Source organism: Lynx canadensis, chromosome X, assembly GCF_007474595.2.
Source record: "Lynx canadensis isolate LIC74 chromosome X, mLynCan4.pri.v2, whole genome shotgun sequence".
NCBI lineage: Eukaryota > Metazoa > Chordata > Mammalia > Carnivora > Felidae > Lynx > Lynx canadensis.
Genome location: NC_044321.2, coordinates 95,112,990 through 95,127,676, shown reverse-complemented (window position 1 = coordinate 95,127,676; position 14,687 = coordinate 95,112,990). Strand labels below are relative to the sequence as shown.

The following is a 14,687-nucleotide window of genomic DNA, read 5'->3' as shown; positions in this document are numbered from 1 at the left end:
AATAACAAGGATAGACACTACTGACTGGTAACTATAAGGTCCTACTCTGGACGGAAAAGAGCCCGTTTTCCCGGTTAACTGTGCTGAATGCTAAGAAGGAAACTCATCTGGAAGGACTGTGAAGGTAAAAGCTTGTACTTCCTACCTGTTCTCTAGACCCACCCTCAACCCAAGCCCTTCTTCCATCCTCAAAGTTTTAGATTTAGCTGGGCGAATTGATTGACGGCGGTTGATTTATTGATTTCTAGGACATTAGCAATACTTAAGAGGCTCTGTGCTGTAATGGGAAGTTTTTTGGGCTAGGAACAAGCATCCTGGATTTTTGTCCTGACTGCCATTTATTTATCTGCTGTAGGATTGGATGTTTGGTAAATCGTGTACCTTATGTGGATGTCAGTCTCTCGTGTCTAGTTGATTTCTAAGGGCCCTTGCAACTCTGACATGCTATGGTTTTAAAGGAATAGTAGAATTAGAAGTCCTCGATTAAGTGGTAGGTCAGGAAACAGATTTGGGAGTCAAGGTCAGAAGGGAGAAATTAAGTCACATGAGAAACCTATTATGATTGGCGTCCCTGGGTGGCTCAGTCAGTTAAGCGTCCAACTTCGGCTCAGGTCATGATCTCGTGATTTGTGAGTTCAAGCCCCACATCGGGCTCTGTGCTGACAGCTCAGAGCCTGGAGCCCGTTTTGGATTCTGTGTCTCCTTCTCTCTCTGCCCCTCCCCGTCTCGCGCTCTGTCTCTCTCTCTTAAAAATAAATAAACATTAAAAAAAATTTTTTTTAAAGAGACTTATTATGATCTAGGGTATTTTATGTTAGATTCTTAAGGCCATCATACAAAATTGAGGAGGGCCTAGGTAGTGCAGTTGGTTAAGCGTCTGACTCTGGATCTCAGCTCCGGTCACGATCTCATGGTTCGTGAGCTCGAGCCCCACATCGGGCTCTGCACTGATGGCGTGGAGCCTGCTTGGGATTCTGTCTCTCCTTCTCTCTGCCCCTCCCCTGCTTGTGCTCTCTTTCTCTCTCAAGTCAACTCAAAAAAATTAAAAAAATATCTTTGAGATGGCCCAACTCTGCATTTACTTAAAGAACCATATGTGCACAATGGTGGATTCTGTAATATGCAGACTGTACCTCAATAAAGCCTTCAAAATATACATTTGATTGTCATTTTATCTCCAAATAATAATGGGCAGGGTGTCTGAGATCGTGTGAACTGAGAATCCGCTCACTTCCTTGCATGCGTGAAAATGAGCGAGGGCAAAGGGACATGTGAATAACCTTGGGAGTCTTGTTGGCTCCGAGAAGCTGCCAGGCTCTGGGGAGAATGATGGAACTAAAATGTCATTGTCACAAGGGAGGCAACTATTGATTTCACCGACAAACCCTGTAATTATGGAACACAATGCCTAGTCGCATTAATTAGAAGGGGTGAGAGAGGGGAGCTGGGGGCCCTGCTGGCGGGAGAGAGGGAGAGACTCTTCTCGTAGGTGTGGCCTCGGCATGCGGGAACCAGCTTGAAGGTCTCTATCGGCAAGATGTAAGACTGACCACCTTGGGCTGCATGTATAGTCAACAAAATCACATATGTAACAATACTTTAAAAATGGCAAAGCACTATGTAACTGACAATATATATATATTTTTTAATATGAAATTTATAGTCAAATTGGTTTCCACACAACACCCGGTGCTCAGCCCAACAAAACAATATATATATATTTTTTAACAGGCAATCCAGCCACGTGATAAAAATCCAGATGATACGGGGCTGGCTTGGTCGGTGGAGCGTGCGACTCTTAATCTCGGGGTTGTGAGTTTGAGCCTCGAGTTTGGTGTAGAGAATACTTAAAAATAAAATCTTACAGGGGCGCCTGGGTGGCTCAGTCGGTTAAGCTTCTGACTTCGGCTCAGGTTATGATCTCACGGTGGGTTCAAGCCCCGTGTCGGGCTCTGTGCTGACAGCTCAGAGCCTGGAGCCTGCTTCCGATTCTGTGTCTCCCTCTCTCTCTGTCCCTCCCCCACTTGTGCGCGCCCTCTCTCGCTCTGTCTCAAAAATAAATAAATAAACATTAAAAAAATAAAATCTTACAAAAACTCACATGACATAAAAAAATGGCATAAGGGGATAGACAGTGAAAAATAAGCCTCCTTTCCAACTTTGTCCTCCCCAGGAACATCTACTATCTCATTTTTTTGTGTTTCCCTCCAGAGATATTCTATTATCCTATGCATATACAAATATATGCATACACATATGTATACGTACAAATACACACACATACATATACATGTGTCACAAACGGTAGGATACTATTCACATTGTTTTTTGTCTGTATTTGTTTTCACTTAACAACATAGCTCGGAAATCACTTCATATATTGATCTGCCTTATTCTTTTTTTAACATCTATACAGTATTTTCTTGTCCTGCAATTTATTTAACTGGTCCCCTTTGAAGGATATTTCATTTGTTTCATTGGCATCTGGTCTATCTTCATAAATTGAAGTTCACCAGTGAACAAAAAAATAGTTCCCAACATGGTGTTGCTGATGAAGGTCTTGGATATTTTTTGTGCTTAGTATAACAATTTATTTATATTTGTATTTTTTTCAATAAGTAATCATCTTAGTATCCCCAAGACATTTTTTTAAACTGTCTCTTTTTTGTTAGGTTTTAATTTTGATTCTAGTATAGTTAACATACAGGGTTTTATTAATTTCAGGTGTATGATATACCAATTCAATAATTCCACACATCAAGTGCTCATTAAGACAAGTGAACTCCTTAATCCCCATCACCTATTTCCCCCACCCCCCCACCTACCTCTTCAGGAACCATCAGTTTGTTCTCTATAGTTAAGAGTCTAGGGCACCTGGGTGGCTCAGTGGGTTAAGCATCCCAACTCCAGCTCAGGCCATGATCTCCATGGTTCGTGAGTTCGAGCCCCGTGTCGGGCTCTGTGCTGACAGCTCGGAGCCTGCTTCGGATTCTTTGTCTCCCTCTCTCTCAGCCCCTCCCCCGCTCACCTCTGTGTCTCTCTCGCTCTCTCAAAAATAAATAAACACTAAAAAAAAAAAAAAAGAATCTGTTTCTTGGGGGCGCCTGGCTGTCTTGGTCTGTAGAACACTGCGATCCCTGATGTCAGTGTCATGAGTTCAAGCCCCAAGTACGGCTTAGAGTTTACTCAAAAAAAAAAAAAAAAAAAAGTCTGTTTCTTGATTTTTCTCTTTTCCCCCCCTTTGCTTGTTTGTTTTGTTTCTTAAATTTCACATATGAATGAAATCTTTCTCTGATTGATTTATTTCGCTTAGCGTTATACTCTCTAGCTCTATCCAGGTTATTGCAAATGGCAAGATTTTGTTCTTTTTTATGGCTGAATAATATTCACAATGTGAATACCACAATGTGGTGTGTGTGTATATATATATATATATATAAAATCTTATGTGTGATATGTACATATCACATCTTCTTTATTTATTGATATCCATTTATCAATGGACACTTGGGTTGCTTCCATAATTTGCCTATTGTTAATAATATTGCAATAAACAAGGATGCATATATCCATTTGAACTAGTGTTTTTAAGTTTTGTGGTGGTGGTGGGGGGGTGGTAAATATCCAGTAGTGTGATTACTGGATTATAGGGTAGTTCTGTTTTTTAACTTTTTGAGGAACTTCTAAATTGTTTTCCACAGTGGCTCCACCAGTTTGCATTCCCACCAACAGTGCACGAGGGTTCCTTTTTCTCCACGTCCTCTCCCACACCTGTTGTCTTCTGTGTTTTAGATTTTAGGCATTGTGACAGGTGTGAGGTGGTATCTCATTGTGGTTTTGATTTGTGTTTCCCTGATGAAGAGTGATGTGGAGCATCTTTTCATGTGTCTGTTGGCCATCTGTAGGTCTTCTTTGGAGAAATGCCTATTCATGTCTTCTGCCCATTAAAAAAATTTTTTTTTAAGTTTATTTATTTTTGCCAGAGAGAGAGAGAGAGAGAGCATGAGCAGGGGAGGGGCAGAGCGAGAGGGAGACACAGAATCCGAAGCGGGCTCCAGGCTTGGAGCTGCCAGCACAGAGCCCGACGCAGGGCTCGAACTCACTGTCGGTTAAGCATCTGACTTCCGCTCAGGTCATGATCTCACAGTCCGTGCGTTCGAGCCCCGCGTCAGGCTCTGTGTTGGCAGCTCGGAGCCTGGAGCCCGCTTCGGATTCTGTGTCTCCCTCTCGCTCTGCCCCTCCCCTGCTCGCGCTCGGTATCTCTCAAAAATAAAAAAATAATAATAAAAAAGAAATGCAGTGGATTTCTGTACATTGCTTTTGTATCCCGCGACTTTACTGAATTCATCTATCAATTCCAGTAGTTTCTTGGTGGCGTCTTTCGGGTTTTCTATATAGAGTATCATGTTATCTGCAAATAGTGACAATTTTACTTCTTCCTCACCAATTTGGATTCCTCTTATTTCTTTTTGCTGTCTGATGGCTGTTGCAAGGACTTCTGGGACTGTGCCGAGTAAAAGCGGTAAGAGTGGACATCCTCGTCTTGTTCCTGACCTTAGGGGAAAAGCTCTCCATTTTTGCCTATTGAGGACGATGTTACCTGTGGGTTTTTCATATATATCCTTTATTATGTTGAGATATGTTCCTTTTAAGCCTACTTTGTTGAAGTCTTTTATCATGAACAGGTGTACTTTGTCAAGTGATTTTTCTGCATCTATTGAAATGATCTTACGGTTTTTATTCTTTCTTTTATTGATGTGACGTATCACATTGATTGATTTGTGACTCTTCACCCACCCTTGTATCCCTGAAATAAATCCCACTTGATCATGGTGTATGATTTTTTTAAAATGTATTGTTGGATTTGACTTGCTAGTGTTTTGTTGAGGATTTTTGCATGTATGCTCATCAGAGATATCGGTCTGTAGTTCCCTTTTCGTGTGGTGTCTTTATCTGGTTTTGGTATCAGGGTAAGGCTGGCCTCATAGAATGAATTTGGAAGTTGCCCTTCCTCTTCTATTTTTTTGGAATATTTTGAGAAGAATAAGTACTAACTCTTTAAAAAAGTTTTTTTAATATCCATTTATTTTTGAGAGAGAGAGAGAGAGAGAGAGAGAAAAGAGAGAGAGAGACAGAGCACAAGTGGGGGAGAGGCAGAGAGAGAGGGAGACCCAGAATCCGAAGCAGCTTCCAGGCTCCGAGCTGTCAGCACAGAGCCTGACGCGGGGCTCAAACTCACGAACCGTGGAGATCATGACCTGAGCCGAAGTCAGAATCCCAGCCAACTGAGCCACCCAGGAGCCCCAGTATTAACTCTTATTTAAATGTTTGGTAAAATTTGCCTGTGAAGCCTTCTGGTCCTGGTCTTTTGTTTGTTGGGAGGTTTTTTGGTTGTTTTTTTTTTTTTTTGATTCAGTTTCATTGCTGGTAATTGGTCTGTTCAAATTTTCTATTTCTTCCTGCTTCAGTTTCGGTAGGTAATGTGTTTCTAGGAATTTATCCATTTCTTCTAGGTTGTCTAATTTGTTGGCATATAATTTTTCATAATATTCTCTTACAATTGTTTGTATTTCTGTGGTATCGGTTGTTATTTCTCCTTTTTCATTTGTAATTTTGTTTATTTGAGTTCTCTCTCTCTCTGATGAGTCTGGCTAGAGGTTTATCAATTTGGTAGATATTTTTAAAGAGCCAGCTCCTGGTTTCATTGATCTGTTCTATTGTTTTTTTAGTCTCTATATCATGTGTTTCTGCTCTAATCTTCATTATGTCCTTCCTTCTGTTGGTTTTGGGTTTTGTTTGCTCTTCTTTTTCCAGCTCCTCTAGGTGTAAAGTTAGGTTGTTGATTTGAGATTTTTCTTGTTTCTTGAGGGAGGTCTGTATTGCTATAAACTTCCTTCATAGAACTGCTTCTGCTGCCATCCCAAACATTTTGGACCATTGTATTTTCATTTTCATTTTCATTTCTTTCCCTGTAATTTCTTCTTTGATTTCCTGGTTGACCCATTCATTGTTTAGTAGCATGTTCTTTACCCTCCAGGTATTTGTGGTCTCTCCAGATTCCTTCTTGCGATTGACCTCGAGTTTCATAGTGTTGTAGCCAGAAAAGATGCCTGGTACGACTTGAATATTCTTGAATGTGTTGAGATTTATTTTGTGGCCTAATGTGTGATCTATTCTTTTTATTTTTCATTTATTTTTTATTTTTTATTTGAGAGAGAGAGAGCGAGCACATGGGTGGGGGAGAAGGGCAGAGGAGAGAGAGAGAATCTTAAGCAGGTTCCACGCTCAGCACAGAGCCTGATGTGGGGCTTGAGCCCACAATCCTGGGATCATGACCTGAGCCAAAACCAAGAGTCGTTCGTATGCTCAACGGGGCCCCAGTGTGTGATCTATTCTGGAGAATATTCCATGTGTACTTGAAAAAAAATGTGTATTCTGCTGTTCTGAATATATCTATCAAGGGCATCTAGTCCAGTGTGTGGATGATCCGTCCATTGATCTAAGTGAGGTGTTAAGTCCCTTATTATTATCGTATTACAACCAAGTAGTTCCTTTATATTTGTTATTAACTGTTTTATGTCGTTAGGTGCTTCCGTGCTGGGTGCGTGAATATTTACAATTGCTGTATCTTGTTGGATCGTCCAATTTATTATCGTATAGTGTCTTTGTCTCTTGTTACAGCCTTTGTTTTAATTCTTTTCTTTCTGTTTTTTTTTTGTTTTTTTTTTAATTTTTTTTTAACATTTATTTATTTTTGAGACAGAGAGAGACAGAGCATGAACGGGAGAGGAGCAGAGAGGGAGACACAGAATCGGAAGCAGGCTCCAGGCTCTGAGCCGTCAGCCCAGAGCCCGACGTGGGGCTCGAACTCACGGACCTCGAGATCGTGACCTGAGCCGAAGTCGGACGCCCAACCGACCAAGCCACCCAGGCGCCCCTCAGCCTTTGTTTTAAAGTCTATTTTGTCTGACACAAGTATTGCTACCCCGGCTTTCAGTAAAACTGTAATTTTGGGGCACCTGGGTGGCTCGGTCGGTTGAGCGCCCAACTCTTGGTTTTGGCTCAGGTCATGATCTCATGGTTCATTGGTTTGAGCCCCACATTGGGCTCTGTGCTGGCAGCGCAGAGCCTTCTTGGGATTCTGTCTCTCTCTGCCCCTCCGTGTTCGTGCTCTCTCTCTCTCTTTCTCAAAGTAAATAAATAAACATTTTTTAAAAACATTATTTTAATGATGCGATAAAGAGCTACAGTTAAATCCAAGTACAAATCACTTCTAAAGAATGGATTTGGCCTGGCCAAATAGAGTTTGCCAGGCTGGACAGAGGTTTCTACATATTCAGGCTCCAGTTTGGAAGGGCAGTTCAAGCCTTTAAGAACACTTCCTTGAAGGAGAAGAACCCTGAAAGGTAGTACAATGGAGCGGGAAGAGTTCAGGGTCTGGAGTTAGCAGGCTTGAGTTCCAGCCCCAGTTTTGTCACTAACCAGCTGTGTGACCACCTTGGGTAAGTCGTGCACTCAGAGGTTCAGTTTTTTCTCACGTGTTAAATAGGGGCAGTAACAGCAAAGTCGTCATGCTCTTGTGAGGACTAGATGAATTAACAGTGTTTCGTAAAGTGCTTTCTAAATGTTAATTACAAGTATTACTTTACCTTCAGGGATGAAGACGTAAAACCAGAAACGCTAGGGCTTCAGGTAGAGTAAACACACAGATATGCACAAATTGCAACCTGAAAGTGAAGAGATGGGCTGAGACAGAAATAGCCCCTTCTCGGCTAGATATATATTCACTCAGAACTTAACAAAGGGCCAGGTAACCCTTTTTAAAAAGTTCCTGTAGGCCTACAATTTAAAGGTCCATCTTTGTGGGGCGCCTGGGTGGTTCAGTCGGTGAAGCGTCTGACTGTTCATTTCGGCTCAGGTCGTGATCTCGTGGTTCGTGAGTTCGAGCCCCATGTCAAGCTCTGTGCTGACGGTGCAGAGCCTGTTTGGGATATCTCTGTCTCTGTCTCTCTCTCTCTCTCTCTCTCAAAAATAAATAAATAAACTGAAAACATTTAAAAATTTTTTTTTCAACGTTTTTTATTTATTTTTGGGACAGAGAGAGACAGAGCATGAACGGGGGACGGGCAGAGAGAGAGGGAGACACAGAATCGGAAACAGGCTCCAGGCTCCGAGCCATCAGCCCAGAGCCCGACGCGGGGCTCGAACTCACGGACCGCGAGATCGTGACCTGGCTGAAGTCGGACGCTTAACCGACTGCGCCACCCAGGCGCCCCTAAACTGAAAACATTTAAAAAAAAAAAATAAATGTCCATCTTTGTCACAAATTGTTGGAAGGCGTACTGCTCTTCTCTGGATACAAATATCCAGAGTTGTCCACATTACAAACCAGTGACCAAGGACAGAAACCCATAACTGTCAATGAGAGTGAGAGAGAGGATTTGCATTTTAAGGGGAAAATGATCTCTATTTAGATATGTCAGGGCAGACAGACCCAGCAGCTGTTTTTGAAAAGAATTGGACGACTTGACATTTCATTGGAATAAAACCTAGAACCAGCACTAGAAAGGAAAAACCAACCAGCACCCTGTGAGACAAGGAGAGGAGAGAGAGACCAGAGTGTAAATGGATGTAAGATTTTTGGAGGGTAATTTGGCAATATATACGCTGGAAATAAAAATGCACACGCTCTGTCCTTCTGCCTCACTTTCCTAAAAAAATTGAGTTCGAAAGCCATTAGGGGAAGCAGAACAAGGTAGCCATCCACGGTCCGATTAGGGTGTTGGATACTGAGCACAGTGAGGGGGGTGTCCCTGCGGAGGGCGGCCTCGTAGGAAGGGCCAGGGTCCAAGCAGGCAGGTGCAGGTATCCTCGGGGAAGGGCGGCCCGGTGTGGGAAGCAGAGCCTGGGAGGATGGATGAGGGCATCTCATGAGGGCATGTCATGATGGAGTGTCATTGCCAGGGAGTGTCAGCCTGAGCTGGGTGGGGAGGAAATCTGTGTAGGGGGGCAGCCCCTGACGGGGAACGAGGGACCCCAAACAGGACGAGCAGACTCCATGTCAAGGAGGGTGGTAATGGAAATGGGAGATTGGTTACCATATTAGTTATCTAGTTGCACGGGACAATTTACCCACAAACTCAGTGGCTTAGAACAGCCAACATCTCTCAGCTCAGGTTTTGTGTGTCGGGAATCCGGGCCCGGCCCGGCCCAGCCGGATGCCTCTGGCTCAGAGTCTCTCACAAAGCTACAATCTGAAGGCTCAGCTGGGGGAGCATCTGCTTCCAAGCAACCATGTGGTTGTTAGCAAGATTTAGTTCCTGGTGAGCTGTTGTCTGAGGGCCTCAGTCCCTCCGTGGGTATTGGCCAGGAGCCTCCCTCAGCTCCTTGCTACATGGGACTCTCCGTTGGGCGGCTAGCTTCCCTGAGAGCAAGGGAGGGGGAGAGAGAGTGCAAGTGAGCAAGCCGGAGCAAATTAGGAGCCAGAATCTTCTTGTAACTTTTCTTACAAAATTTGCTGAATTCTATCATTAGGAGGGATTCACTAGATCCAGCTCATGGTCAAGGGGAAGTGGTCACACAAGTGGGAGAATACCACTGGGCAGAGATCATTGAGGGACATTTTAGAAAAATTGTCCATACTACCCAAAGTGATCTACAGATTCAAGGCAATCCCTGTGCAAGTCCCAATGGCAGTGTTTATAGAACTAGAAACAACAATCCTAAAATTCATAAAGAGCCACCAAAGGCTATGAAGAGCTAAACCAATCCTGAGAAAGAAGAAAAAAGCTGGAGGAAGCACACTTGCTGATTTCAAAATACAAAGTGACAATAATTAAAACCGTATGATACTGGCATAAAAAACAGACACATAGGCCCGTGGAACAGAATAAAGTACTCGGAGATCAACCCATGTACAGTAAAGATTCAACCAGGGTGCCAAGAATACACAATGAGGGAAGGACAGTGTCTTCAACAAATCGTGTTGAGAAAACTAGATATCCACGTACAAAATAATGAAACTAAACCCTTCTCTTATACACAAAAACCAACTCAAAATGTATTGAAGATTTAAATGTAAGATCAGAGGCAGTAGAACTCATAGAAGAAAACAGGGGAAAAGCTTCATGACATTGATCTTGGCGATGGTTTCACGGCTATGAAACCTTTGGTGTTGCACAGGCAACAAAAGCAAAAATAGACAAATAAGACAATATCAACCTAAAAAGCTTCTGCACAGCAAAGGAAACAACATAGTGGAAAGGCAACCCATGGAATGGGAGAAAATATTTGCCAAACATATATCTGGGAAGGGGTTAATATACAAAAAATATAAGAAACTCTTATAAGTGAAAAACAAAAAAAAAATCGAATAACTTGATTTTTCAAATGGGCAAAAAATGGAAGTAGACATTTCTTCAGTTAAGACATAAAAATAGCCACTGGGTATAAGAAGAAGTGATTGTCATCACTGATCATAAGGCAAATGCAGCTCAAAAACACCTCGCATCTGTTAAGGTGGCTATTATCAAAAAAGACACCAGATAACAAGCGTTGGTGAGGAGGAGGAGAAATTGGAACCCTTGGGCGCTTGGGTGGTGTGGCCACCATGGAGAAACAGAACGGAGTCTCCTCAAAAAATTAAAAATAGAACTATATTATGATCCAGCTATCCCACTTCTGGGGATATATATCCAAAAGAATTGAAATCAGGATCTCAAAGAGATATGTGTTCCCATGTTCACAATAGCCAAGATGTGGAAACGTCCTAGGTGTTCACTGACAGACGAAAGGACAAAGAAAATACGGTCTGTACACACAGTGGATTATTATTCAGCCTTCAAAAAGAATGAAATCCTTCCATAAACAACAGCGTGGATGGACCTCGAGGACATTATGCTAAGTGAAATCAGCCAGTCATAGAAGGGCACATATTGCATTATTCCACTCATGTGAGGCATCTAAATCGTCACATTCATGGAAGCAGCGAGTAGAATGGTTGTTCGCAGGGGTTTGGGGAAGGAGGGAGTGCAGTGTTGCAGTTCAAGGGTATGAAGTTTCATCGTGGAAGACGAATAAGTTCTAGCAATCTGCTGTATAACACTGTGCTTAGTGTGCACTTAAAAATCTGTTAAGAGAATAGATCTCACATTAAGTGTTCTTACCACAATGAAGAAGAAGAAGAAGAAGAAGAAGAAGAAGAAGAAGAAGAAAAAGAGGAAGAAGGAGAAGAGGGGAAGAAGAGGAAGAAAGAAGGAGGAGGAGGAGGAGGAACAGCACAGTGCTTAGGAAGTCATTTAGATCTTTGTTTAACCCCAGTTCCATCCTATCTGTTTAATCCCTGGTAGCTATCCTACCTTGAGCCATTTACTCTCTCTATGCTTCAATTTCCTGTCTAAAATGGGGATAATCATGCCCATCTCATAGGGTATACTGAGAACTCAACGAAATTTTGCATGTAAAGCGGTAGGATAGTGCTTGGCACATGATAAGCAGTCAATAAATGGTAGTTACTGCTAAAAAAGAAAAGAGGGGCACCTGGCTGGCTCAGTCAGTGGAGCATGTGACTCCTGATCGTGAGTTCAAGCCCCATGTTGGGGTTAAAGATCATTAAAATAAATAAATAGATAGATAAACACACACACACACACACACACACATAAATAGAAAAGAACTTCCCAGCACAGTTACATACAGGGGGATTGATAAAGTGAGTAACTGTATTAAGAATAATAGAAACTAGTTATCTTGGGGTGCCTGGGTGACTCAGCTGGTCAAGCATCTGACTCTGGATCTCAACTCAGGTCTTGATCTCAGGGTTGTGATTTCAGGCCCGGATGTTGGCTCCACATTGGGTGTGGAGACTACTTTAAAAAAAGAAAAGAAAAGAAACTAGTTATCTCACTGTCACAACAAATACAGAAAGCCACCAGACTGGAATGAGTGCAGTGGTGTTGGATGGGATATATCAGAGTGAACTCATGGTTAGATAGATATAGAGATAGAGATAGCTATAGCTATAGATATAAGATCTGTGAGTGTGTGTGTGTGTGTGTGTGTGTGTGAGTGTGAGTGTGTGTGTTTAAGCATGTGAGTAAAGATGCGTAAGTGGAGACTTTGAGAGGGCCAGAGAGAGGCAACACACTGATAGCAATATCTACACCTAGCACCCAGATTTGGCTTCTTTTTCCATTTATTGAGAGAGAGAGAGAGAGAGAGAGAGAGAGAAAGGAGAGAGAGAAAATGGGGGAGGGGCAGAGAGAGAGGGAGAGAGAGAAAATTCCAAGCAGGCTCCACCCCAACAGATGAGGGGCTCGAACCCATGAACCTGAGATCATGGAGATCACGGAGATCATGGAGATCATGGAGATCAGGAGATCATGACCTGAGCTACAGTTGATCGCTTAACCGACTGAGCCACCCAAGCGCCCCCAGATTTGGCTCCTAAATGCTATTTTCCACTAAAGGGAACTGGAGCTTCTCAGAAAGGTGGCTAATTTCAGGACTGAGGCAGTGAAAGTGCAAGATGATCCTGGACTATCTTGCGCCAGAAGCACTCAAAGAATGATGGGGACATGTCAAAGGGACATAGAAGCCAGTTCAAAGGAGCCCCCGGTGACCAAACCTAGGACAACTCGAGTAGCAAAGTAAACAATGAAAGTAATCCATAAGAAACCCCCAGTCTATACCATTATAAATAAACAGATGAAGACATTGAAAGTTTGATGGGAAATGGAAGATTTACACAGCTTCAAAGCACTTTCCCGCGATATATTTATTGATGACGAAGAATAAGGGTGGGGAAACATCAGGACATGTAGACATCACGCTCCGCCTGGTGGAATGCAGAGTACGGTGTCACTTCTGTCACAGTCCCGCCAAAGATGTGTAACCTGAACCTAATTATGAGGACACATCACACCCACCCAAACTGAGGGACATTCTCCAAAAGAACTGGCCTGTAGTTTTCGTAAGTGCCAAGGTCTTGAAAGTCAATGAAGGACCAAGGAAATAGTCCAGACTAATGGAGATGAAAATGTGACAGTGAAAAGCACCATATGGTTCGGAACTTTTGCTATCACAGACCATCTGGGGGAAACCGATGAGGCCTGAGTGGGACCTGAGGATTCGATGTTAATTATTAATGTTCATTTCCTGATTTTGACGATTGTGCCATAAATAGGAAGATGTCCTTGTTGGACACAAAACCCACACAAATTATTCAGGGATAATGGGGCACCGGGTTGGTAACTCACACTCAAATAGTTCAGGAAGAAACACCCAGGACATTCTGTGCTGTAGTTCCAACTTTTCTGAAAGTTTGTGGTTTTTTCATAATAATAATAGTAAATAATAATAATAATAATAATAATAATAATAATGGGCACCTGGCTGGCTCAGTCAGTGGAATATGCGACTCTTGATCTGGGGGTTGTGAGTTTGAACTCCACATTGGGTGTAGAGATTACTTAAAAATAAAATCTTAAAAAAAACAATAATGAAAAGAATGGCTTGGTTTGAAAGGCAGAGACCGTCGGAGGGACTCTTTCAGACTAAGGGAGGCTAGGTGGAAACGACAAATGTCAGGTCTGATTCTGAATTGCATCCCAGAAACCCCGTCCCCCAATTTTTTTTGCTATGAAGAATATTATTTGTGCAATTAAAGAAGTATGAATATGGTCTACAGGTTAGACAGCAGTATTTCATCAATATTAATTTCCCAATTTTAATATTTGTGCTGTCCTTACGGAAGAGAAATATTTTGTTCTGAGAGATACATGCTGAAGTATTTAGGCTTAAAGTAACATCGTGGGTAAAATTTATTCCCAAATACTTCAGGAAAAAAAGGAATACCTTATTATTCAAAGGAAATGATAAAGCAATTGAACAAACTGTTAGCAATTGAGGAAACTGGGTTAAAGGAACACGGATGTTCACGCAACTTGCCTGTTAAGTCTGAAATTATCTTTTAATAAAAAGTTACTAAGGGGCACCTGGCTGGCTCAGTCGGTAGAGCATGGCACTCTTGATCTTGGGGTCGTGAGTTCGAGCCCCACGTTGGGTGTAGAGATTACTTAAAAAAAAAAAATAGTTCCCAGGGCACAACATCTTTGATCGGCTCTAGAGATATGACTATGGTTCTCAAACATTTCCTCCGGGCTGCCTTCCAGTGTGTACTCCCCAGCCTCCCTGATTATAAAAGCAGGTCTTACAGAAGGTGGGGTTACAGAGATCTACTCTTCGGGCAGGCGTCCGGGACATGCTTCTGTTCTTAGGTCCCCTTAATAAACCATTTCTTGTCAAGCTGGAAAAAACAAGCTACCCAAAAACAACTACCAAAGTTAGCCCAGATGCACACATTTTTGTCCTGGCAATTCCCCTGCTAAAAAGTACCCAACATGTGTATAAAGAGATTCACGCATGGATGTTGATTGTAGCATTATTTGAAATAGTTGAAGACCAGGCTCCATCGAATTGTCCGTTGATAGAGGTTTTTTTTCTGTACCATGAAACACTGTGTAGCTGTTAACAACAAAGAGTAAATCACCTCATGCCTGTTAGGGTGACTACTATAAAACAAAACAAAACAAAACGAAACAGAAAATGACAAGTGTTGGTGAGGATGTGGAGAAATTGGGACTCTTGTGCCCTCTTGGTGGAAATATACAATGGTGCAGCTGCTGTGG

The 14,687-nt window shown here is 42.4% G+C and overlaps 1 protein-coding gene across 2 annotated transcripts in view; it reads left to right on the top strand.

Moving 5' to 3' along the window:
- Positions 1-14,687, top strand: part of LOC115507115 (A-kinase anchor protein 17B) — a 53,125-nt gene continuing 38,438 nt past the window's right edge. For both annotated transcript variants that reach the window (XM_032592163.1, XM_030305299.1), the window contains exon 1: positions 1-124. The gene's annotated coding sequence lies outside the window, so the exon portion shown is untranslated. The remainder of the gene's footprint in view (positions 125-14,687) is intronic.